Below are 26,418 nucleotides of genomic sequence, written 5' to 3' on the forward strand. Positions count from 1 at the left end.
TTACCCCCACAAAAAAGAGCTGCTACAAATATTTTTGTACATATATTCCCTTTTCTTTGATCTCATTGAGATATAAACTTAATAGAAACATTGCTGTTTCAAAGGATATGCACACTTTTTTAGTCCTTTGACCATAGTTCCAAATAATTCTTCAGAGCTGTTAGATCAATCAATTTACTAAGTGTATTAGTTTCTCTATTTTTCCACATTCCCTCCAGCAGTTATTATTTTTCTTTTCTGTCATGTTAGACAATGTAATAGGTGTGAGATGGTATATCAGAATTGTTTTAATCAATCTAATCAATTACAATTTGGAGGATTTTTTTCATATGATTATTGATAGATTTCATTTTTTCTTCTGAAAACTGCCTTTTCATATTCTTTCACCATTTACTAGTTGGGGAATGACTCTTATTTTTATAAATTTGATTCAGTTCACTATATATTTGAAAAATGAGGTCTTTATCAGAGAAACTTGCTGTAATCTCTTTTACTTTTTTCTGGCTTTCCTTCTGATTTTGGCTGCATTTGTTTTGTTCATGCAAAATCTTTTAAAATTCATGCAATTATAGTTATTCATTTTATTACTTATAATTCTCTTTATTTTTGATTTATAAACTCTTCTCTTTTCCATATATCAGACAGGTAAAATTTGCCATGTTTCCTTCATTTACTTATGATATAATTCTTTAAATCTATGCCTAATTTCTGCCAAACCACTCTCTAGTTTTGTGAGCAATTTTTGTCAAATACTGAGTTCTTACCTCCAAAAATTGGATTATAAAACTTGTAAAACACATTATTTTGATAGTTACTACTTTGTAATATAGTTTGAAATAGGTTATCTTCCTTCACATTTCCCTCCATCCCCCAAATTGATCCTCTTGATATTCTTGACATTTTGTTCTTCCAGCTGAATTTGTTATTTTACTCTTAACTATATAAAATAATTCTTTGGTATGGCACCAAATAAGTGGATTAATTTTGGTAGAATTGTTGTTATTATTATTTTAGTTTGATTGTTAGTTAGGTCTGTCTTTGTGTAAAAAGTATTTTGTAATTGTGGTAACATAGGTACTAGATTTGACTTGACAGATAGACTCCCAAGGATTTTATAATGTCTGCAGTTGTTTTAAATGGATTTTTTCCATCTCTTCCTCCTGGGTTTTCTTGGTAATATATAGATATGCTGATGTAGGTTTATTTTATATGTTGCAACTTTGCTAAAGTTGCTAATTTCTTCAACAAATTGTTTAGGTGATTCTCTTGGGTTCTCTAACTATAGAGTCATATAATCTGCAACAAGTTCTTTTTCCTTATTACCTATTTTTATTTTTTCATTTCACTTTTCTTTTATTGCTAGCATTTTAAAAAAAATATTATTTATTTTTAACATTCTTTTTAAATTTCATATTCCCAATTCCTTCCCTCTCTTCCACTCTTTTCACCACTGCAGTAGGAAAGCAATATGTTAGCAATTATACATATAAAATAGTTATTGTTAGCACTTCTAAAAGAATATTGAACAATAGTAGTAATAATGGAAATGCTTTTCACATTTTTTATTTTATTAAATTTATTTTATTTAAAAAACAGAATAAGAAAAGAGAAAAATAGAAAAGGAATACAAAATAAAACAGAACAAAAGAGAACATTGTCATGTGCCCAGCAAAACTTCAGAGAGGATTCAAAATATATAACAACAAATTACCAGTTCAAAAAAAGGTATATATATATATATATATATATATATATATATATATATATATAATATATATAATATATACGTATATATATATATTAGTAGGAAAAAATATATTCATGAGTGTCTATCTTTTCTTTACTTCTTTGTAAATTGTTCTTTTGTTTTCTGTTGTACATCTTTTTTACTTTATTCTATTTTTCCTCCTTTCATTCACCCCTCCCAAATAGGCTATAGTTAATAAAGGATATATTTATGTGTATCTATGGAGATATGTACATATACATATATACATATATATATATATATACACACCTCCCACCCACCCTCACACATACACACATATATCTTTCCTATTCCTGCTGACTCTTTCTTTGCTCCCTAACTTGCCTTGCCTTGCTATTACTTTGTCTTCCCACACCTATGGATCCCTCCCTTATCTTCTTCCCTAATACTTCTCTAACTGCTTCCCCCTCCACTTACCCCTATATAGATTTTGGACAGTGCTATATTTTCATGGTATATATGTAGTGCTGCCTATTTAACCAATTCATTATGTAAGTAGATTTTCAGAACTATGAACCCTCCCCCCTGTAATACCTCTGTGTCTATTCTATCTCTGCACCTCATTTGTATAACATAATTACTATTTTTACTTTAAATTTCACCACTATTTCTTTTGAGCTACCTTATTATTATTACCTATTACCTACCCTATTATTATTTAGAATTCACAAATATTTTGGATGTAACAAATTTCCAGCAGAAGCTATTTTGGAAGAACTTCAGAAAAGGTATATTTCAATCAGGCTAAGCACAGACACAGCACAAGGACCAGGGCAGAGTGGCAAGTCTTCATGACAGGGAAATCTACTAGGAGGCTCTTAGCCAAAATACAGCAGCATTGGCTACTTTGTCCTCATTCAGAAGCCAGTGGATCTGCAGACTAGCTGTGAGACATCCAACACAACTAGAAAAGGCAAATAGTAAGCCCCTGAACCCCAGCATAATGCAGAACTTGGTCATGCCTACTCACCACAAGGAGGAAGTCACTATTGGCAGTAGAGGAAGGTTGGGACGATCTCTCCTTTTCCCTAAGAGCAGATTTCAGCCTTTTAAAATGAGCAAAAAAAGACAAAAAAATCTCTGACTATAGGTAGCTTTTATGGAAACAAAGAACAGACCTCAAACCCTGAGGAAGGCAAAACATCTCCTGATGAAATTTCAAAAATGATATAAATTGATTTCCATGTCACAAGACTCTTTTGAAGCATTCAAAAAGGATTTTAAAAGAGATTTAGAAGAAAAATGGGGAAAGGAAATGAGACCTCTGGAAAAGGAAGCAAAAATTATCTGAAGAAAATCACTCCTTAAAGAATAATTTTGGTGAAATGGAAAAAGAAATCAACTCCTTGGAAAACAGAATTTCTGAAATGAAAGATTCCAATGAATAAAACGACTCATTTAAAAGTTCAATTGGTCAAATGCAAAAAGAGATAAAAAAGCTAACTGAACAAAATAATTGACTAAAAATTAGAATTGAATAAATGAAAGCAAATGACTCAATAAGACATCAAGAATAAATTAAACAAAAACAATAAAATGAAAAAAAAATAGAAGAAAATGTAAGATACCATATTGGGAAAACAACTGAACTGAAAAATAGATCCAGGAGAGACAATCTAAGAATTATTGAACTCCCTGAAAACCATAATGAAAAAAAGAGCCTACAATGTATCATCAAGAAAAACTGCCTTGATATCCTAGAATCAAGAGTAAAATAGACATTGAAAGAATCCACTGATCACATTCTGAAAGAGATCCAAAAATGAAAAATCCAAGGAATATTATAGCTAAGTTCCAGAATTACCAGATCAAGGAGAAAATACAGCAAGCAGACAGAAAGAAGCAATTCACATTTTGAGGAGCTGCAATCAGGATTACCCAGAACCTAGTAGCTTCTACTTTAAAGGACTGAAGGGTCTGGAATGTGATGTTCCAGAGGGCAAAGGAATTTGGATTATAGCCAAGAATCAACTATCTAGCAAAATTAAGCATTATCTTTCAGGGGAAAAGATGGATATTCAATGAAATAGGGGATTTTAATTTATTTTTGATGAAAAGACCGGAGCTGAACAGAATATTTGATCTCTAAATACAGAACTTTAGGGAAGCATAAAAGATTTTTTAAAAAAGGAAATAAAACTATGTTTTTTAAAGGTTAAAATGTTTACATGCCTATATGGCTATATAAGATGACATGTTCAACTCTTGAGAACTGTGTATCTATTAGTGATATACTTAGAGAATATAGATATAATTTTACTTTACTGTGATGATATAACAAAGAAGCTATGGGTAGAAAAGGGATTGTACTACAAGAAGAGGGAAGGGGAGGTAAAATGAGGTAAATTATATTACATGAAAAGGCAAAAAAGACCTATTACAATTGAGGGAAAGAAGGAAGGAGGATGAGCATTATATGAACATTAATCTCATTGAATTTGGCTCAAAGAGAGAATATCAGACATACTTAGTTTAATATAGAAACTTCCTATAGGAAAATAAGAGGAGAAAGGGAAAAGGAAATGGGGAAGAGGAGGGAGAACAGAAGTAGAAGGGGAAAGGAATAAGAAAAAGGGAAGGGGCTGTAAAAGGGGAGGGCAGATTGAAGGAGATGGTGGTCAGAAGCAAAACACTCATAAGGGGAAAAGGAAGAAAGAGAAAAATATAATGGGAAAATAAGATGGCAGGAAATACAGAGTTAGTAATTTTATCTATAAATGTGAATGGGATAAGCTCTCCCATAAAACGGAAGTGGATAGCAGATTGGATTAAAAGCCAGAATCCTACAATATGTTGCTTACAAGAAACCCATTTAAAGCAGAGTGATACATACAGAGTAAAGGTAAAAGGCTGGAGCAGAATCTATTATGCTTCAGCTGAAGTTAAAAAAAATGGGCTCAGGCTTGAGTTGATGCACTGAGGTCCCAAGCACGTGAGGCTAAATAGTAATTGGACTATACTCTATTAATATACATGCTTGGATAAAGAATGGCCCCTGCCCACTTTCTTTGCAAGTCCTGATGTGTTGTATAGGAAATGACGATTTTGGTGGGTGGAGGCAGAGAGACAGGAAGAAAGGCAGGGAGAGATTGGGCCTGGGTTCTATGCTCGTAGCTGCTGATCGTGTGGCTGCTGATCTAGCTAGCTTCTTGACTCAGCTGCACACATTGCTATTGCCCATTCTCTTCCACCTCCGATCTTTCTTCACTGAGAATAAAGATTGAAGATTTTTCCCCTAACCTGAATTCCTGACTCCAGCTGATTTTAAAATACGTGGTCTTCACACTAAACATATATGCACCAAATGATACAGCATCTAAGTTCCTAGAGGAGAAGTTAAGAGAAATACAAAGCAAAACTATACTAGTGCTTTATCAGAACTAGATAAATCAACAAACAAAATAAATAAGAAAGAGGTAAATAGAGTTTTAGAAAATTTAGGTATGATAGAACTTTGGAGAAAATTGAATAGAGACAGAAAAGAATATACTTTTTTCTCAGTGGTGCATGGAACCTACAAAAAAATTTATCATGTATTTGGGCATAAAAAAATCTCAAAATCAAATGCAAAAAATAAATGCATCTTTTTTTTTTCAGATCATGATGCAATAAAAATGATCTGTAATAAAGGGCCAGGAAAAAATAGACCAAATATTAACTGGAAACTAAATAATATAATCCTAAAGAATGAGTGGGTGAAACAACAAATCATAGACAATCAATAATTCCATCCAAGAAAATGACAATAATGAGACAACATACCAAATTGTATTGGATACAGCCAAAGCAGTTCTTAGAGGAAGTTTTATATCTCTAGATGCTTACTAGCATGAAATAGAGAAAAAGAAGATAAACGAATTGGGCATGAAACTAAAAAAGCTAGAAAAAGATTTCAAATTAATCCCCCCCAATTAAATACGAAATTTGAAATTCTGAAAATAAAAGAGGAGATTAATAAAATTTAAAGTATAAAAACCAACAAAATAAATAAACCTCATTACTAAAACATAGAGAATTAACTCAAATTTATAAGAATATAAGCCATTCTCCAATTGATAAATGGTCAAAGGATATGAACAGACAATTTTCAGATGAAGAAATTAAAACTATTTCTAGTCATACACACCTCTAAGATGAAGGGAAAAGATAATGGTGAATGTTGAAGGGAATAAAGGGAAACTGTGACACTAATATATTGTTGGTGGAGTTGTGAAGTACTCCAATATGGAACTATGCCCAAAGGGCTATCAAACTGTGTATACCCTTTGATCCAGCAGTGTCTCTATTAGGCCTGTATCTCAAAGAGATCATAAAAAAGAGAAAAGGACCTACCTGAGCAAAAATGTTTGCAGCAGCCATTTTTATATTGGCAAGGAACTGGAAATTCAATAGATACTCATCAGCTGGAGGTTGGCTGAATAAGTTATGGTATGATGAATGCTATAGAATATTATTGTTCTATAAGAAAAACATAATGATTTCAGAAAGGCCTGGAGAAACTTACATGAACTAATGCTGAGTGAAGTGAGTAAAACCAAGAAAATATTATATACAGCAACAGCAAGATTATACAATTATCAATTCTGATAGATGTGGCTCTTTTCCACCGCGAGGTGATTCTCATAATTTCCAATGGTCTTGTGATGGAGAGAACCATCTGCACCCAGAGAGAGGACTGTAGGGACTGAGGGTAGATCTCAACATATTAGTTTCACTTTTTTGTTGTAGTTTGCTTGCATTTTGTTTTCTTTCTCAATTTTTTCTTTTTTATCTGATTTTTCTCATGCATCATGATAACTGTGGAAATATATATAGAAGAACTGCACATGTTTAACACATATTGGATTACTTGCTGTCTAGGGGAGGAAGTGGGGAGAGAAGGGAAGGAGAAAAACTTTGGAACTAAAGGTTTTATAAGGGTGACTGTTGAAAATATCTATGCATATGTTTTGAAAATAAAAAGCTTTACAGCAGTCATCAAAAACATTTAGTACTGGCTAAGAAATAGAATAGTTGATCAGTGGAATCGGTTAGGTTCACAGGACAAAATATTCAATAACTTTAGCAAACTAGAGTTTGACAAATCCAAATCCCCCTTTTGGGATAAGAATTCATTATTTGACAAAAACTGCTGGAAAAATTGGAAATTAGTATGACAGAAACTAGGCATTGACCCACACCTAACATCATATACCAAGATAAAGTCAAAATGAGTTCATGATCTAGACACAAAGAAAGATATTATAAACAAATTGGAAGAACATAGAATAGTTTACCTCTCAGATCTGTGGAGGAGGAAGGAATTTATGATCAAAGAAAAACTGAAGTTTTAATCAAAATAAATAATTTTTATTATATTAAGTTAAAAAGTTTTTGTACAAACAAAACTAATGCAGACAAGATTAGAAGGGAAGCAATAAATTGGGAAAACATTTTTACATTCAAAGTTTCTGATAAAGGCCTCATTTCCAAAATATATAGAGAACTGACTCAAATTTATAAGAATTCAAGCCATTCTCCAATTGACAAATGGTCAAAGGATACGAACAGACAATTTTCAGATGAAGAACTATTTCTAGTCATATGAAAAGGTGCTCTAAATCACTATTTATCTGAGAGATGCAAATTAAGACAACTCTGAGATATCACTACACAACTCTCAGATTGGCTAAGATGACAGGAAAAAAAGGACAAATGTTGGAGGGGATGTGGGAAAAGTGGGACACTAATACATTGTTGGTGGAACTGTGAGCAGATCCAACCATTCTGGAGAACAATGTGGAACTATGCTTAAAAAGTTATTAAACCATGCATACCTTTTGATCTAACAGTGTTTCTACTGGGCTTGTATCCCAAAGAGATCTTCAAGGAGGGCAAAGGACCCACATGTGCAAAAATGTTTGTGGCAGCCCTTTTTGAAGTGGCAAGAAACTGGAAACTGAATGGATGCTCATCAGTTAGAGAATGGCTAAATAAATTATGATATATGAATGTTATGGAATAATATTGTTTTTATAAGAAACGACCATAGGATGATTTCAGAGAGGCCTGGAGAGACTTACATGAATTGATGCTAAGTGAAATGATCATTATACACAGCAACAACAAGATTATACGATGATCAATTCTGATGGACATAGCTCTCTTCAACAATGAGATGATTCAAACCAGTTCCAATTGTTCAGTGGTGAAGAGAGCCATCTACACCCAGAGAGAGGACCGTGGGAACTGAATGTGGTTCATACCATAGCATTTTCCCTCTTTGTGTTATTGTTTGCTTGCATTTTATTTTGTTTTTCTTTTTTTCTTGTGTTGCACGATAATTGTATAAATATGTAAACATATATTGAATTTAACATATATTTCTACCATGTTTAACATATATTGGACTACTTGCCATCTAGGGGAGGGTAAGTTTCTCCAAGCTTCTCTGTATTCATCCTTCCATGCATATGTTTTGAAAAATAAAAAGCTTTAATAAAAAATACTTAAAAAGTGACATAAAAAGGAAAATGACAAGTGCTAAAAAACAAACAAACAAATAAATAAATTTATACATTGCCTTATGGTGGACACTTTAAAATTGTTAACAACAATTCCATAATTCGTCAGTCACCATCTGACTTTTTTTCACCATCTTGCTGTGATAGCACAGCAAAAAAAAAAAAAAAAAAAAAAAAAAAAAAAAAAAAAAAAAAAAGAATACTCAATGTCCTCTATTTTATGAATATTTAGAATATTTATCCCTCCCCCTCACTCTCTAGAAGGAATTTTACTCAGTTTTGCTGGGGAGGTCATTTTTGATTGTAATCCTAGCACTTTTGTCTTCTGTAATATAATATTCTAAATCCTCTACTCCTTTTAGCATGGTAACTGCTTAATTTTGTGTGATCCTAATTGTAACAGGATTTGAATGATTTCTTTCTGGATGTTTAAAGTATTTCCTTTTTGATCTGGGAGCTCTGGATTTATCTATAATATTTCTGGGAGTTTACATTACAAGATCTCTTTCAGGAAGTGAATGATAGATTCTTTCAATTTCTAGTTTACCATTTGGTTCTAGTATATCAAGGAAATTTTCCTTCATAGCTTTTTAAAAAAATGATGTCTATGCCTTTTCTTTGATCATGTCTTTCATGTAGTCCAAAAATTCTTAAGTTACCTTTCTTTATTTTTCTGATCAATGTTTTTCTCCAATGAGAAAATTTATATTTTCTTTGATTTTTTTTTCATTTTTTGACTTAGATTTATTGTTTCTTGATGTTTTATGGAGTCATTAACTTCTGATTGTTCAATCCTAATTTTTAAGGAGTTATTTTAATCAGTGAAGTTTTGAACCTCCTTTTCCATTTGACCAATTTTGTTCAAGATATTATTTTCTTCAGTTTTTTTTTGTGGGGGCATGTGTGCCTCTTTTACAAAGTTGTTAGTTACCTTTTCAGATTCTCTTATATTACTGTTGTTTCTTTTCTCAGTATTTCTTCTACTACTCTTATTTGATTTTTCTGGAGAGCATTGCCTATCAGGATCTTTAGAAGCTGCCACTCTGCATCTGTCTCTATGTCTCTGTCTTTCTCTGTCTCTCTCTTGAACAACAATAGTAGCAATAACAGCAATATCAGCAGCAGCTAACTATGTGTTAAAGACTTTTCAAATATTATTTTATCTGATCCTTATAACAAGGTTGTTTTGAAATAAGTGCTATTATTTCTACCATTTAGACCTGAAGAAGCTGAGGTCAAGTATCTTGTTCAAGGTCATATAGCAGGTAAGTGTCACAGACCAGATCTGACGCCATGCTCTGCAGTCTATGTACTGTGCTACCTAGCTGCTTTGACCTGAGAGTCCATTATCTCCAATTTATTTTTATATTGCCATTACTATGGTTTTGAGCACAATATGCATGGAGTTTAGTGGTATAACCACATTTGTCAAGTAGGATTACTTTCCAAAGGATAGAGGAGTAAAATCTTATGATTCAGATTTGGTGTCAGGGGAGGGAGGGAATTTATTAGGATGCTAGAGTATATTTTGTCAAGTCAAAAACCCTGCTGAGCAGTGGGGGGACTTGGCACTAAAAAAAGCCATGTAAGCAATCCATGCTTTCCAATACATGCACAGACAGAGAACATGACTTCCTGCTTCAAAGAAAAACAGAGGTCAAAGATTTATTGAAAGTGTTCCAAGGGATTCTTGGACATCAAACGAGAGAGAGAGAAAGAGAGAGAGAGAGAGGAAAGGAGAGGGAGAGGGAGAAGTAGAGGGAGAGAGAAAAAGAGAGAGAGAGAGAGAGAGAGAGAGAGACAGATAGACACAGACAGACAGACACAGATAGACAGACTAAGAGACAGAAAAAAACAGATATAGAGAAACAGAGAGAGACTGAAAAGCAAATAGATGCAACTACAGTGATAAACAAAGAAACAGAGGGGAAAGATGGGGGGAAGGAAGGGAGGACAATGGTTGATGGCTTTAGTTTAAGTTTAAGCCTGAAACATGCAACATGCGTTTCTCCTTTGATACACATGGTTTTAATAGAAAAACATGTATGCAGTTTTATTGACACCTATTCCAGCCAGTACTGCCCCCCACCAAAAAATATAAAAACCCTTTAAAAAATGTTAGTTTTTTTCCCCCATTGATTCCCAGAATATAAGAACTGGAACTTAGAGACCATCCAATACAACCCTCTCATTTTTCAGAACAGGAGACTTGAAGGAAACAAAACTTATCTACCTACAAATAATCACTCTTCTGAGTATCTTTAATATAGGTGAGCTTTTACTTCTTTAGTTCTTAGTTGTCTTTCTTCAGAAACTTTCCTAGAGAATTGAAACATATATATGTAAATTGTCTATATGACTACTTTTATACATCATGATGTTATCTTGATGGGGGCGGGGGGCAGCAGAAAATTCATGTTCCACAAAAATTGCATTTTTCAAGAGGCCAGCAGAACTAGAGGTGGAGCCATGGAAAGCTCCAAGACTTGGCTTGGCCATTCTTGGTAGGGAAAATAGATACAACACGATGGTCCTGATATATATGGTCCATTATTAAGTTGTCTAGATAATCTCCACCTATTCCCAAAGAATTTATCAGTTTAGATCAGTTCACAAAATCAGCATTTGAGGACTCAAGTCAAAGTAATATTTCTGGTATAGTATTCATTGGGGGAAATATTTGTCATCCATGTTATTGTTGTGGCAGGCACACACTCAGTTTGGGAAGGACAGTCTTCATAGAACTCTGAAATGCACCACCTAGGTAATGAGTGGAAAGTTCAATGCCAATAATGTGTACACATCATTAGAGCCCAAGAGCTTTAGTAAGGTACTCCCATAGTAGATTCCCTATTGTCAATATTACACCATCACAAGCTCTCCAGTTACATTTCTTTGTAATTTGGTCATTCATCCAAGTGAAGCATGTGTAATGCTAGCCAGCCCAATGAGATTTGATGAATGTTCAACAAAAAGCTGGGCATTTTTTTCAGTCATCATTTACAATGCCTAAACTCCATGTAAGTACTTGTTTACTTATATGGTAACTATACAGGTTTCACTTGGTCCAACATACCATGTTACTACAACCTAGCAATTTGCATGTTCTTCTTGATTATCTGGTAATTAAACTCAGAAAATCCAAATATACTGTAATTATCATATAATCTACCATCTGGTCCAGAGGATAGAAATAACCATGTATTTGACTTATAACTGTATAACCATTATTATGTAATGGAATGACCAGTAGTAGATAAAGAAGAACAGCACAGACATTGGTAATAGTGATGTTTTAACCATTATTTCTTCAAGCTTCCAGAAATAAGAGAGAATAGATTGTACCTAGAATGCTGGGTCACATCTTCTAAATTGAAATAATTTATGCCATAATGAAAGCCCAATTAAAGGTTACTACCTGGTCATGGAAGAAATAGGCACAAAAAAAAATTGGAATCCTATTTACACATTAGTTAGCAATGCTTACCATTTGTTTATTTGAGTCAAGCTCTCCTGTTTTCTTTTATACCTTGAGTAACTGTTAATAAAAGTGGTGTTTGATTTATATCAAACATAGTATACATGATTTACATCATAAATAGTATGTTCCATGTGTCTTATGTTTCTTCAGAGTGCTAAAAAAAAGACAGCTTCAGGTAATGCTTTTATATAAGTAAATGATGAGTCTTCTTTTTCCACCAAATTCCTAATCCACTGTCTCCTAACAAAGAGATTCTTTCTTCTTGAAGACTGTACCACTAGAGTACAATGTCTGTCAGGTCCAACCAAATAGGAAAGATTTGGGGTTAATGGTTTGAGTAAACTGTGTGTCATCACTAAGAAGAACCAGTTTAGCTAAGTTTAGAGAAGTATATCACCATGTTGGCCATGGATAATGAAAAAAAGTTTTGGGATTTTTTGACACACAATTTTTGTAGATTGTTTGCTGAGTTATATTATAGCAAATTATTTAAGATTCTTGATCTGCTTTGGTGGAAAGAGCATGTATACCAATGATCCTTAACAAATAAAGCATAGAATTTTAAGCTAATTTTGTGGAAAAAAGAATACTGGATTTAATGTCAAGAGACCAATATTTGAGTCATTATTTTATAGTTACCTATTATATAAACCTGAACAAGGCACTTGACTATCTGAATTTCATTATCCTCATCTAAAAAGAGGAGATAATATTGATACTAGATACCTGAGGATTGAGAGGAAAGTATATGTAATTCTGCAAGTGCTATGTAAATATAATTATTATTAACATCAAATGATTAACCTTGAAGTTAAAGTTACAGATAAGATCCTATTTAATGAATATTAAGTGCCCTTCCAGATATTGGGGCTTTACTAGGTTTTTTGTTGTGGTTTATGGATGGAATAAATTTGATTAATTTAGAGTGGATATAATGTAAGATTCATAATGGGAAAAATTAAGGCTATGACTACAGAGTGCCACTAAAATTGATTTCAAATATGAAAAAAACAAAAATGAAGTAATCAAATGCTTAGTTTACATATCTGATTTATTTTCCCCATCAAATGGTTATTTGTTAAACTTGTTATTTTATTATATTATTATTTGTTAAACTTAGCATCCTATTATGTTGTCATAGTCTAAGTGACTTTTAAGCATTCTAGCCACAACAATTCTTTTCCTTGGATCTTTCATCCTGTTATTTTGGACTCCAGATGTTTTGTGAGTTTAAAAGTGGAAGAGTCATTCAGTGAAATGTATATACATGTACCCCATTAATTCAAGAGTTTGGGATCATGCAAAAATGGCATTCACTGTTTTTATTGGTTAAGCTTTGGATACAATTTCCCCTGTGAATTCTTAGCATTTTCACTAGTATATGCAATTATCTAATCTAACATTTTTATTTTTTGTTTTTGCTCCCCTCCCCAAATCAAGGGTCTAAGCAATTAAGGATTCTTTTAATGTTGCTTCAGTTTTGGAGTTAGGAATTGATTTTTATATGTGAAGAACATTTTTTTATTACTTCAGTAGTATGATGACATATAGACCCATTGTGAATTATATATATATATATATATATATATATATATATTTACATAACTGTGTCAATTTATAAACATTATATATGTGTGTTTATATTGTTTATATATATGTATATATATATATATATATATATATATATAGAGAGAGAGAGAGAGAGAGAGAGAGAGAGAGAGAGAGAAAGAGAGAGAGAGAGAGCAGACTATATGTGAAGGTAATGAATACATTTTATTTAAAATATTGTAGAATTTGGCCATTTCATTAAGTTAGGCTGCCTTTCCCTACCATTATGGGTATAGTCACAGCTATTTAAATCTGTGATATTTGACTTCATTATTTCTATTTTCTATTTGGACAGACTGGGCCATCTAGCACTCAGAGGAGAGGAAGATTTAGTGAATGAGAGAATGTTAAGTTATAGTTCAATTTTACTATTTGGGGATTTCATGCAAGTTACTTTACCAAAGTCTCTGATTATCCATTCCCATATAATTTCCAAGGTCCCTTCAGATTCTAAATCCAGTAGTCCAAAATGACTTCTTGACTTCCTACCAAAGAAAAGAAATAAATTACAGAAATTAAGTAACCCCATTTTGGGACATAATGATGAATCAAGGAGAAGATAAGGATGGAAGAAGATATCAGAGGCTCAGAAAGAGAACAAAACTCTTTTTAATTAATTTTAACATTCTTTTTAAAATTTTTTGAATTCCAAGTTTTCTTCTTCTCTCCTCTATTCATTGAGAAGTCAAGCAAAATGATATCAGTTATACATGTGAAATTGTATAAAACATATTAGCTATGTTATGGGAGAAGGAAAGCAAGATAAATAGGAAAAAAAAAACTATACTTCAATCTGCACTCAGAGTTTATTCCACTTACAGGAAGTGCTTAGAATTTTTCATGATACTTCCTTTGAAATTGTCTTGGATAACTATTCTTTTGATTAGATGTCTTTCACAGTTGATCAATATTACAATATTGCTGTTACTGTGTAGAGTATTCTTTTGATTCTACTCATTTCACTTTGTTTTGGTTCACATAAATCTTCCCAGGTTTTTTTGATCACCATTTCTTATAGGACAATAGTATTTTATCATGATCATATGCCACAATTCTTACAGCTTTTCCCTAATTGATGAGCATCCCCTCAATTTCCAATTTTTTTGCCACCATAAAAGAGCTGCTAAAAAGGATTTTGTACATATAGGTCCTTTTCCTTTTTCTTTGATCTCTTTGGAATACAGACATAATAGTGGTAATATTGGATGAAAGGTTATGTACACTTAAAGCCCTTTGGGCATAATTCCACATTGTTCTCCATAATGGCTGGCTAGTTCATAACTCCACTAACAATTCATTAGTATCCCTATTTTTTCATATCCTCTCCAACAGCTATTATTTTCCATTCTGTCATGTCAGTCAGTCTAATAGGTATGAGGTAGTACCTCAGAGTTGTTTTAATTCACATTTCTCTAATCAATAGTTAGTTAGAGAATTTCCCCCATGAATGTTGATAATTTCTGAAAACTGCCTGTTCATGTCTTTGACCATTTATTAATTGAAGAATGGCATGAATATATAAATTTTACTTGGTTCTCTTTATATTTGAGAAATGAGGCCTTTGTCAAAGAAATTTGCTGTAATTTCCCCATCAATTTCCTGATTTCTTTTTAATTTTGGCTTCAATGGTTTTATTTATACAAAATCTTTCTAATTTCATATAAACATATTGTTCATTTTGCTTCCTGTGATCCTCTTCATCTCTTATTTGGTATCTTGGGAAAGCTCCTAAAAGTATGTTTTGATTCTTCCCCACCTTTATCCCTTTTCCCAATGTTAAGATTTTCCTTTCACTTTACAAATAAAAAATAAATACTTTGCTTTGTATTACACTTACTTTTGGATTCCCCCTTGCCCTCTACTTATTCATACATAGAACCTACATAGGACTATAGGATTTGGAGGTAGAAGGGACCTAAAGATTATCTTGTTTAACAACCACTCCCAAAATATATATGACAAAGTAGAAGCCCAAAAAGAGTTGTTCTTGTCCAACATCACATAGCTAGGAAGTAACAAAACCATATTTCAAACCCAAAGATTCTGTCTGTGAATATAGTTTAGTATAATACATTACACTGAGCAAAACTCTATTAAAAAGTGGAAACCTCACTTTCAGTCCCAGGTTGTTAGATGTAATTTTCATATTCTAATTTAATTTGTAATACTAAGTAATATTAGAAGGATATAAGGAAATTCTCACAAGCATAGTTCCACAATAGACTACATTTTTATTATCACACAAATGACTGAAAGATACAAAAAAATACAATGTTTATAATTTGTTGAATATAAGAAAAATCTTTGATTTAGTAAAGTAAAATATCACTTTGAGCACCCTCCTCTAATAAGGTGTCTTCCATGAAACATGTATAAGATTTGCTGAAGAATAGAAAAAAAGTCATTTATCATTCAACAACTTAGTGTAAAGTGAAGCATAAAATGGGAAAGCACATACTCATTAATGATATTTTCCATTAACATGGAGATCTAACTCAAGTTGAAGTTGAAAAGGGGCTCCCAACACATGGTGACATTTCTCTATATGTTTGTTTGTGGCTGACATTGCGTTGATTGCATCAAGGACTGGACCCTAGAAAAGCTTCTATAGTAGGAAAGAGATTATTTTATTCTGTATAGTTCAGACTCAGTTTTTCCCTTTAAAAAACCCAACAACAATGGGGAGTCGGGGTGGAGCCAAGATGGTGGAAAGAACACACACTTCATTTTGAGCTCCCCTTCTACCCTCACTACCGACTACCAAATTCAGCCTTTGGTTGCTTTGGTTGCAAAGCAGTAGATCAGCATAGAAGTTACACAAACGCCAAAGGTAGAGTGTACCCCAAAACACCTGAATTTCACAGGACCTAGACACACCCACCCAGCACCAGGAGTGACTTAGCACAACCACAGTGGAGTTGTGCAACCTCCTTCCACAGCGCAGCTGCTCTTCCCAGGGTAGTGGCACTTCCTTAGCGTGATGCTCTTCCCAGGGCAGTCATACTTCTGAAGCACAGCCCTCTTCCTAGGGCAGTGGCACTCCCACAGCATGCCTCATCTTCCCAGGGCAATGGCACTTCCACAAGGTAGTGCTCTTTCCTGGGCAGTCATACTTCCACAGGGCAGCACTCTTCCCACAGCGCTCTTCAGGCAGTGCACTTCCGCAGCACAGCACTCTTCCCAGGGCAGTCACACTTCTGCAGCTTGGCCGCTCATTGCAGCCTGTTTGCAGGACAGCTACTGTCGATCAGTCCCTGTTCTGTAGAGGAAGCTGGGAACCTCGCCCTGAAGGCAGATCCCAAGGGCTTTTAAAAAAATGAGTACAAAAGCAAAGTGAGCTCTAACTATAGAAAGTTTCTATACTGAAAGATAACAGATTTCCAGCCCCAAGGAGACTAATAGCAGACTGTCTCCAGACAAAACCCCAAAGGGGGATGTAATCCAGTCCCCATCACACAATGCTCTCCTAGAAGAAATTGTAAAATATCTTAAAAGAAAGCTAGCAGAAAAATAGGAAAAGGAAAGAGAAGTTCTGCAAGAGAGTATGGAAAAGGCATATAACTCATTAAAAAAAAAAGATTTGATAAAGTGGAAAAAGAAAACAACTTCCTGAAATGTGAACTGGAAAAGATAAAGAATTCCCAGGGAAACAGAATTTGTGAATTGGAAAAGAGAAAGAACTCCCAGGAAAGTAGGAGTTATGAATTAGACAAAGAAAATAACTCATTTAAAAATTGTGAATTTAAAAAAATTCCATAGAGCAAAACAACTCATTTAAAAACTCAATTGGACATATACAAAAAAAATAATTTAAAAAAGTAAATGAATAAAATGACTTATTAAAAATCACAACTGAACAAATGGAAATGAATGATTCATTAAGACATCAAGAATCAGTCAAGCAACGCCCCCCCCAAAAAAAAAAGAAAAAAAAAGAAAAAATGCTAAATATCTACTTGGAAAAACAACAGATATAGAAAATAGATCTAGGAAAGATAATCTAAGGATTATTGGGTTCCCTGAAAATCATGATGAAAAAAAGAGCCTAGATACTATTTTTCAGGAAATCATCAAAGAGAACTTCCCAGATATAATAGAGTCAGAAGGTAAAATAGGCATTGAAAGAATTCATTGAAAACCTTCTGAAAGAGACGCTAAAATAAAAGCTCCAAGGAATATTGGGGCTAAATTTCATAACTATCAGACTAAGGAAAAAATATTACAGGCAGCCAGAAAAAAAAAAAAACAATTCAAATACTGAGGAGCCACAATAAGGGTCATTCAGGATCTAGCAGCTTCCACATTAAAGGTTAAAGGGCCTGGAATCTGATATTCCAAAAGGCAAAAGAACTTGGAATGCAACCAAGAATAAACTACCCAGCAAAGCTGAGCATTTTCTTCCAGAGAAGAAGATGGACATTCAATGAAACAGGTGAATTCCATTTATTCCTAATGGAAAAAAAAAAAAAAAAAAAAACAGAGTGAAACAAACAATTTGACCTCCAAAGATAGGACTCAAGAGAAGCATAAAAAATTAAAAAGAACTCTTGAGAACTGTATTTCTGTTATACGCATACATAAAGAATGCATGTATAATTTGATTTTACTGTTATAATATTAAAAAAGGGAATTAGAAGTGGAAAGAGGATTGTATCAGAAAAAGGGAAAAATGGAGGTAAAAAGAGGGAAATTACATCTCATGAAGAGGAAAAAGAAACCTATCATATCTGAGGCAATTAAGGGAGGGAGAAGAACATTGTGTGAATCTTACTCTCATCAGATTTGGCTCAAAGAGAAAATATTAGACATTTTTGGTTTACAGAGAAACTTCTCTCACCTCATTAAAAGTGGGAGAAGAAAAGGGAAAAGGAAAAAAAGTAGGCTAAAATATAAGGGAATACAGAAATAATAAGGAAAAGGTATAAGAAAAGGGGAGGGACTCAAAGGGGGTGGGAAGGATTCTAAAGAGGAGAGCTGTGTGAGGCAAGTAGTGCTGCCCATAAGTTTAATACTGGGGATGGGGGTAAGGGGAAAAAGAAAGAGAAAAGTATAATCTGGGGATAATAAGATGGCAGGAAATACAGAATTAGTAGTTTTAACTGTAAATGTGAATGAAATGAACTCTCCCATAAATCATTGGCAGAAAGCAGACTGGATCAACAACAACAACAATATGTTGTTTACAGGATTTAAAGCAAGATGAGGAAGAAATTAATGGAATTAGAGTGGGTAATGAGGAAACCAACTTATCACTCTTTGCAGATGATATGATGGTATACTTAGAGAACCCCAGAGATTCTACTAAAAAGCTGTTAGAAATAATCCACAACTTTAGCAAAGTTGCAGGATACAAAATAAATCCATATAAAATATTAGCATTTTTATATATCACTAACAAAATCCAACAGCTAGAGATACAAAGAGAAATTCCATTTAAAAAATTGCCAATAGTATAAAATATTTGGAAATCTATCTACCAAGGGAAAGTCAGGAACTATATAAGCAAAACTATAAAACACTTTGCACACAAATAAAGTCAGATTTAACCAATTGGGAAAATATTAAGTGCTCTTTGATAAGTTGAGCGAATATAATAAAGATGACAATAGTACCTAAACTAATCTATTTATTTAGTGCTATACCAATCAGACTCCCAAGAAACTATTTTAATGACCTAGAAAAAATAACAGCAAAATTCATCTAGAAGAACAAAAGGTCAAGACTTTTAAAGGAACTAATGAAAAAAAAAAAATGAAAGTGACCTAGCTGTACCAGATCTAAAAGTACATTATAAAGCAGCAGTCATCAAAACCATTTGGTATTGGCTAAGAAACAGAGTAATTTATCAGTGAAATAGGTTAGGTTCACAGGACAAAATAGTCAATAAATATAAAAATCTAGTGTTTGATAAACCCAAAGACTCCAGCTTTTGAGATAAGAATTCACTGTTTGACAAAAACTGCTGGGAAAATTTGAAATTAATATAGCAAAAACTAGGCATTGACCCACACTTAACACTGTACACCAAGATAAGGTAAAAATGTGTTCATGATCTAGGCATAAAGAATGAGATTATAAATAAATTAGAAGAACATAGGATAGTTTACCTCTCAGATCTGTGGAGGAGGAAGGAATTTGTGAGCAAAGAAGAACTAGAGATTATTATTGATCACAAAATAGAAAAATTTGATTATATCAAGTTAAAAAATTTTTGTACAAACAAAACTAATGCAGACAAGATTAGAAGGGAAGGAATAAACTGGGAAAGTGTTTTTACAGTCAAAAGTTCTGATAAAGGCCTCATTTCCAAAATATATAGAGAATTGACTCTAACTTATAAGAAATCAAGCCATTCTCTAATTGATAAATGGCCAAAGGATATGAACAGACAGTTTTTGGCTTAAAAGATGGAAACTGTTCCTAGCCATATGAAAAGATGCTCCAAATCATTATTGATTAGAGAAATGCAAATTAAGACAATTCTGAGATACCACTACACACCTCTCAAATTGGCTAGGATGATAGGAAAAGATGATGATGAATGTTGGAGGGGATGTGGGAAAATTGGAACACTGATACATTGTTGGTGGAATAATGAATGCACCCAACCATTCTGGAGCAATTTGGAACTATACTCAAAAAGTTATCAAAGTGTACATATGCTTTGATCTAGCAGTGTTACTATTGGACTTATATCCCAAAGAGATCTTAAAGAAGGGAAAGGGAACTGCATGTGCAAGAATGTTTGTGGCAGCCCTTTTGTAGTGGCTAGAAACTGGAAATTGAGTGCATGCCCATCAATTGGAGAATGCCTGAATAAGTTTTGGTATATGAATGTTATGGACTATTACTGTTCTGTAAGAAATAATCAGCAGGATGATTTCAGAAAGGCCTGGAGAGATTTACATGAACTGATGCTGAGTGAAATGAACCAGGAGATCATTATGCACTTCAACAACAATACTATATGATGATCAATTCTGATGGATGTAGCTTTCTTCAACAATGAAATGAACCAAATCAATTCCAATTGTTCAATAATGAAGAGAACCAACTATACCCAACAAAAGAACTATGGGAAATGAGCATGGATCACAACATAGCATTTCCACTCCTTCTGGTTTTGTCTGCTTGCATTTTTTGTTTTCCTTCTCAGATTATTTTTACCTTATTTCTAATAAGCAAAATAACTGCATGGATATGTGTACATATATTATGTTTAACATATACTTTAACATATTTAACATGTATTGGTCTACCTGCCATCTAGGGGAGGCAGTGGGGGGAAGGAGGGAAAAAGTTGGAACAGAAGGTTTTGCAAGGGTCAATGCTGAAAAAGTACCCATGCATATATCTTGTAAATGAAAAACTATAATAAAAACAACAACAACAATAACAACATCAACAACAACAACAACAACCATTCTTAAGACTTAAGGGATCTAGGGAACTAAGGCTTGGTCATTGTTGTAGCATCTTAAACTAAGTTCAAAAGCCTATCACACAAGTTTTGTTTTTTTCTTCCATCAAAGTCAGCTATGAAGTCAGGGAAATTACATACAACTGCATTCAGTGTTTAATACACTGCCAAATTTAGCACAGTAGAGAGGATACAAAAAGCTTGTGGACTTGACCTGAATCAATGTTACATTCTTGCTGAATATCCTCTCCTACTATTGTTAAGTAAGCCTCTTTTTTTTTTTTTATTTAATGTTACAGTGTCTATGAGGGTCTCATTTAATTCTAATCCTAACTCTGAATTATCAGACTCACCTCAATTAAACCGGACACAGAATAACCACCTAAAATAAAATTCATCATTATTCCAAAGATTCAACTTAACTATTCATAAAGGCAAAATGAAATGGATGAAAAAATCTATTGTTCAATTTCTTATATAGCTGGATGAACAATCTATAGAATTTCTCCAATAGACGGTGTATGTGTGTGGTGTGTTTATGGACAGAACTGAGCAGGAGGAGAAAAGTTGGAAATTTTTAAAGTTCTATTAATTAGTATTTTTTATTACTTATTAGAACAAGAGTAAAAGCATGGGTTTTAATATAAAAGGATTGGAGAATTTCAGAGTTGAATGAAGCCTCAAAAGTTATCTGATCCAAATTAGCCCTAAGAATTTCTAAAAAATGTTAACAATTAATCATCTACGATCACAAAGAGATAGATTTAAAAATAGAGCTAGGTTCTCTCTCTTTCTATCCCTTCTTTCTTCTCACTCTCCTCCCTTGTTCTCTCCCTCTCCCTCTCTCTCTCACATCTCTTTCTCTGTATATACATATGTCTGCGTATATATATATGTGTATAATACACACACTCTAATAAAAACATTTATTTATTTAAAGGAGGTTTTCTGTAGTGGTAAAGATTTAGAAACTAGGAGGTTACCCATCAACTAGGAGATTAGCAAAATATAATATATGAGTGTACTGAAATATTATTGTACCATAAAAAATTATGAAAGGGCATTTCAGACAAACCTGAAAATTTTGTTATAAATTGGCATAGTAAAGTGAGTAGAACCTAAATGATTTATGCAATAACAATATAATTCAGAGAGAAAACTACTTTGAAAGACTTAAGAACTCTGATTAATGCAATGAACAATCACTATTTAAAGGAGTTTTATGAAATATGCTGCCATCTCCTGACAAAGAGATGATGAATTCAAGGTATAAAATAAAACAAACATTTTTGAACTGGTGTGCCATTGTGGATTTGTCTGACTTAACTATGGATACTCTGAAACAAGTGTTTTATTTTTCTTTCTTTCAATTTGGGAAAGGGAGGAGAATAGGCTTAGTGGTAGAGTTACCAAAGGGAAAACAAAGAAGAAAAAGTAATGAAAGAGAATTACTGAAGATTAAAAATGCATAGAGGAGAACAGAATAGTTAATAGGGAACATAAATTTACAGGCCAGCTTCAAAAATAACATGTTGAATTCACTTTATTCTTAAGAAGAAAAACAAGCTATTTGGACTATAGATCCATAGCTTCATATAAAATCCTTTTCTTTTCTACTTTTTTTTGCTCATTTTTTAGTGTTAGTTAAGTCTAGAATAAAATGAAGAAAAATACTACTAGGTGTTTATTAAGTTTCTTCTTGAACCCCCCTCCTCCCCAGTGAAGGAGGAATGAGTTCATATTCTGATTCTGTCACTAAGCTCTGTGACATTGGACAATCACTTGACCTCAGTCTCAGTTTTCTTCTCTAGAAAATGGGAACAATAGGACTTTTTTTTTTATCCTTGGAGATTATTATTATAGAAAGAGTCCTACATAACATGAAATACTACAAAAACTTCAGCAATTGTAGAGGAGTAATCAGAAAGAGAATAGGTTTGGGGTTAGGGGACCTATATTCCAATTCTGGCCTCCCACATTTCCTAAATCTCTAACTTTTAGGACATTATCTCCTTTTCATGAACTTTTATGTGTTTAACTATAAGATGAAATGATTTCTGAGCTCTCCCTTTCACAGAACTTTTATGAGGAAAATGATGTATAAAGGTTAGCTGCTATTGTTGTGATGTTACTATTATTATTATTGGTCAATTGACATACAGAATCTATCTCCAAATACTCAAGTCCCTTCAGGCTGACTGAATGTGGTCAAACAGGAGAAAGAATGGAGATTTCTTTTTTTTACCATAGAGAAAAGAAGCTTAGATCTGGAGGCAGAAGAGAAGTTTGAATTCTGACTTTTCCATTTATTATCTGTTACCTTGGAAAAGTGATCTCATCTCCCTTGATTCTGAGATTCCTCATCTGGAAAAGAGAGGGCATTGAATGTATATGACTTTTACCATCTTTTCCAGCCCTAAATCCATGACCTTGTGAACACATTTTTTTAAAAAACAGATCTCACTGTATCCTGAAGTCCTCACCATCGTACCTGAAAAGGATATTTTATTTAAAGATAGCAGACTGTTTGCTTTTATTTAGTAATGATGAGTTAAAAGCCTCTTTAAAATGGGCTCCAGTTTCTCCTCTGGGTGGGCTCACTATTGGCAGGAGGCCATGCAATACTTCTTGGATTTGTTTCCTTTCATAAGCCCATTAATTAAAAGCAAATAAAGTAAATATATAGTTGCTTTATATTTCTCCTCTTTTTACTCCCTCTCCTGCTTCTTTCCCTTCAGTGAAAGGTCCAAACAGCAAACAGGGGGTGCATGGCGTGAGGACAGCTGTGATGTTCAGACCTGCTCACATGCATGGGGCTTCATGTAAGTTTCATGACTGCATTTGCTTTAATTGATCCTGCAGCATGGTGCCCCTCATGGAGTGGCTTAAATCAATGTCAGCCTTAAAGTGGTAATAAATTCCTTTTTTTTTTTTTTTTTTTTTTTTTTTTTTTTTTTTTTTTTTTTTTAGTCACAGTTGAAGATTGCTTATTTATGAGACCAATGAGTTAAGCCTCTTAGTCTCCAGAGGCCAGATCTTTCTAGAAACTTCAGGGTATTTCCTGCTTTGCACAATTTTCTGGCTTTGGAGAAAAAGGTGGAAAACTGAATGTAAATCCTTTTTGGTGAGGTTCCCTTATTCCTCGTCACCTTTCAGAGAGATCAAGAGTTCTTTTGTTGTCTTATTATTGGCAGTTCATATTCCATCCAAGGAGAGATGATTCTCTTCTCCCCACCAGAACTGTCTTTCTGGAGTGCTGATAGTTCTTAAATCATTTAACAAACCATTTTGAGTACCTATAAAGATCAAAGGATAATGATAACAATAATAGATACCATTTCTATAACATTTTTTAATTTCCAGGGCACTTTCTTCCCAACAACCCTATAAGATAGATAATACAAATATTATTGTCTATTATGAGCTGAGAAACCTGCTCAGAGAGAATAATCATATATTATAAAAAAGAACACCACAATTGTCCCCAATTTACAAATGAGAAAACTGAGGTACAGATGAATAGAATAACTCATGGATGATTATACAGCTACTAACTATCAGTACTAGAACTCAAACTTGCATGTTCTGGGTCCATTAATGTTTAATACATTTTGTCATATATTCAGATTGACTTTCTAGAAGAGAATATTTGTTGTTTTTCAGTTGTTGAAGTCATGTCTGACTCTTTGTGACCATATTTGGGTTTCCAAATCATTGACATGGTTCTCCATTTCCTTCTCCAGTTTATTTTACAGGTGAGAAATGGAGATAAGCAGAATTAAGTGACTCACCCCAAATTATATAGCTAATAAATATCTGAGACCAGATTTGAACTCTGTTCCTCCTGACTTCAGTATCACTGTTCTATGCACTGCATCACCTAGTTGCTTGGAAAGGACCTTACAAGTCTCCATGTTATAGAAGAGGAAAACCTGGCTTAGATGACTCTTGAGGCATCAAGGGCTGGCAAAGGAAAATAAGATGTAAGACCATTATAAGGGATTGTGAGTGAAGGGACAAAGCTGAATTATGAGGAGACTGTCGTAACCAACCAGTGCCTGACTACAAGGGAAATAGCATGAGTTGCATTTATTAAATATTATATTTTTGGCATTAGACTAAATACTAAGCATTCAAAAAAAGGCAAAAATAATCTTTGGCCTCAAGCTTCTTTAATTCTACTGGGAGAGACAACACGTGGATAAATATACATATATAAGATGCACAGAGAGAAAATAGAAGGTAGCCTTAGAAGGAATCCCTCTAGCAGTTGGGGGTACTGGGGGAGGCCTCTTATACAAGTTATCATTTGAGGTGAATATTTGGAGAAAGTCAGGGATTCTAAGACATGACAGAACAACAAAATGAATTATAGAGTATACAGAGAGGATTAAGATGAGATGAGACTGGAAAACTTGGAAGAGGGTAATTTGTAAAAGACTTTAAATTTCAGAGAACTTTCTATTTGATCCAGGAGATTATAGGAAGCCACTGGAATTTAGGAAAATCACTCTGGCAATTGAGTGAAAGATTAGATGGAGAATGGTTGGACTTAAAGCAGGGAGCTCAATTAGAAGGCATATATGTATATATGTATATTGTATCTGTACGTATATAGACAAGGAGATAAAGCAAAAGAAGAAATGACAGGTTTTGGCAATTGACTAGATTTGTGGGATCAGTGAGATTGAGGAGTCTAGGCTGACACTGAAGTTGTAAGCCTGACTTAGAGAAGGGTAGTGCTTCAATAATAATGTGGAAATTGGGAATAGGGAATAGAAAGAAAATGAGTTCTGTTTTGTACATGAATTTGAAATGCTAATGAGACATCCAATTTGAAATTTCCAGCAGGTAATTAGTTTGTGATGGGAAACTATAGCTCAGGTGAAGGCTGGATAGATAGATCTGAGCACCATTTGATAGAGATGACAATTGAGCCAAGTGAGCCGATAAGAATCCCACATGAGAGAATATAGAAAGAGAAATGAGCCCAGAACAGACTGGGGGGCCACCCGGTTAATAGGTATGATGTAGTTAAAGGATACTGAGGAGGAGGTTGTCCACCTAGAAAGAGATCAAGGAGAGCAGTGTCATGAAAGCCTAGAGAGCATCTGGGAAGAGAACAGGCCACAGTTGATCACAATGGCCCTAATATTTCCTTGTGAAGCATGATCTCTCAGCTGAGAGATTAGAAGGAAAGGGTACCTTGAAAGGTATGGCTTGAGAAGTGAAGGTTTAGAACAAGTGTTGTCATAAATGTAATAGAGAATCAATTAGAAAGGAAAAGGATTGCCTTGCTATAGTGAAGGCCCAGTTGACATTAGATAAGGCAAATTAGTAGTGGAACCTATCAGAAGAATTTTATGATTTCCTTTGGTTCCTCCATTCAATAGCACATGAATTCAGGAATGAAGGTAGAAGTAACACAAGGTTGGGATTTGACAAGCCATCATCAGTAATAGGACAAAGGATGTGAGAATGGAGGAAACTTGAGAGGTGAGCTGGTTCATTGAGGCATTAAAACTGGGTGGGGACGGGGAAGGAGAGTGTAGCCAGAGCAGAAAATAGGGAATGGAATTAATGGGGAGGGTGAAAAATATGGTTAGAAGATCGTATAGGGAAATATGGAATAATGAAA

The 26,418-nt window shown here is 33.7% G+C and overlaps 1 long non-coding RNA gene across 1 annotated transcript in view; it reads left to right on the forward strand.

Annotated features, from left to right (window-relative positions):
• LOC116421761 overlaps positions 1 to 26,418 on the forward strand; it is a 111,402-nt gene that overhangs the window by 83,202 nt on the left and 1,782 nt on the right. The window contains exon 2 of the long non-coding RNA XR_004232275.1: positions 23,519 to 23,602. This is a non-coding gene — a long non-coding RNA (uncharacterized LOC116421761). The remainder of the gene's footprint in view (positions 1 to 23,518; positions 23,603 to 26,418) is intronic.

The sequence above is a fragment of the Sarcophilus harrisii genome, chromosome 2 (genome assembly GCF_902635505.1).
Source record: "Sarcophilus harrisii chromosome 2, mSarHar1.11, whole genome shotgun sequence".
Lineage (NCBI taxonomy): Eukaryota > Metazoa > Chordata > Mammalia > Dasyuromorphia > Dasyuridae > Sarcophilus > Sarcophilus harrisii.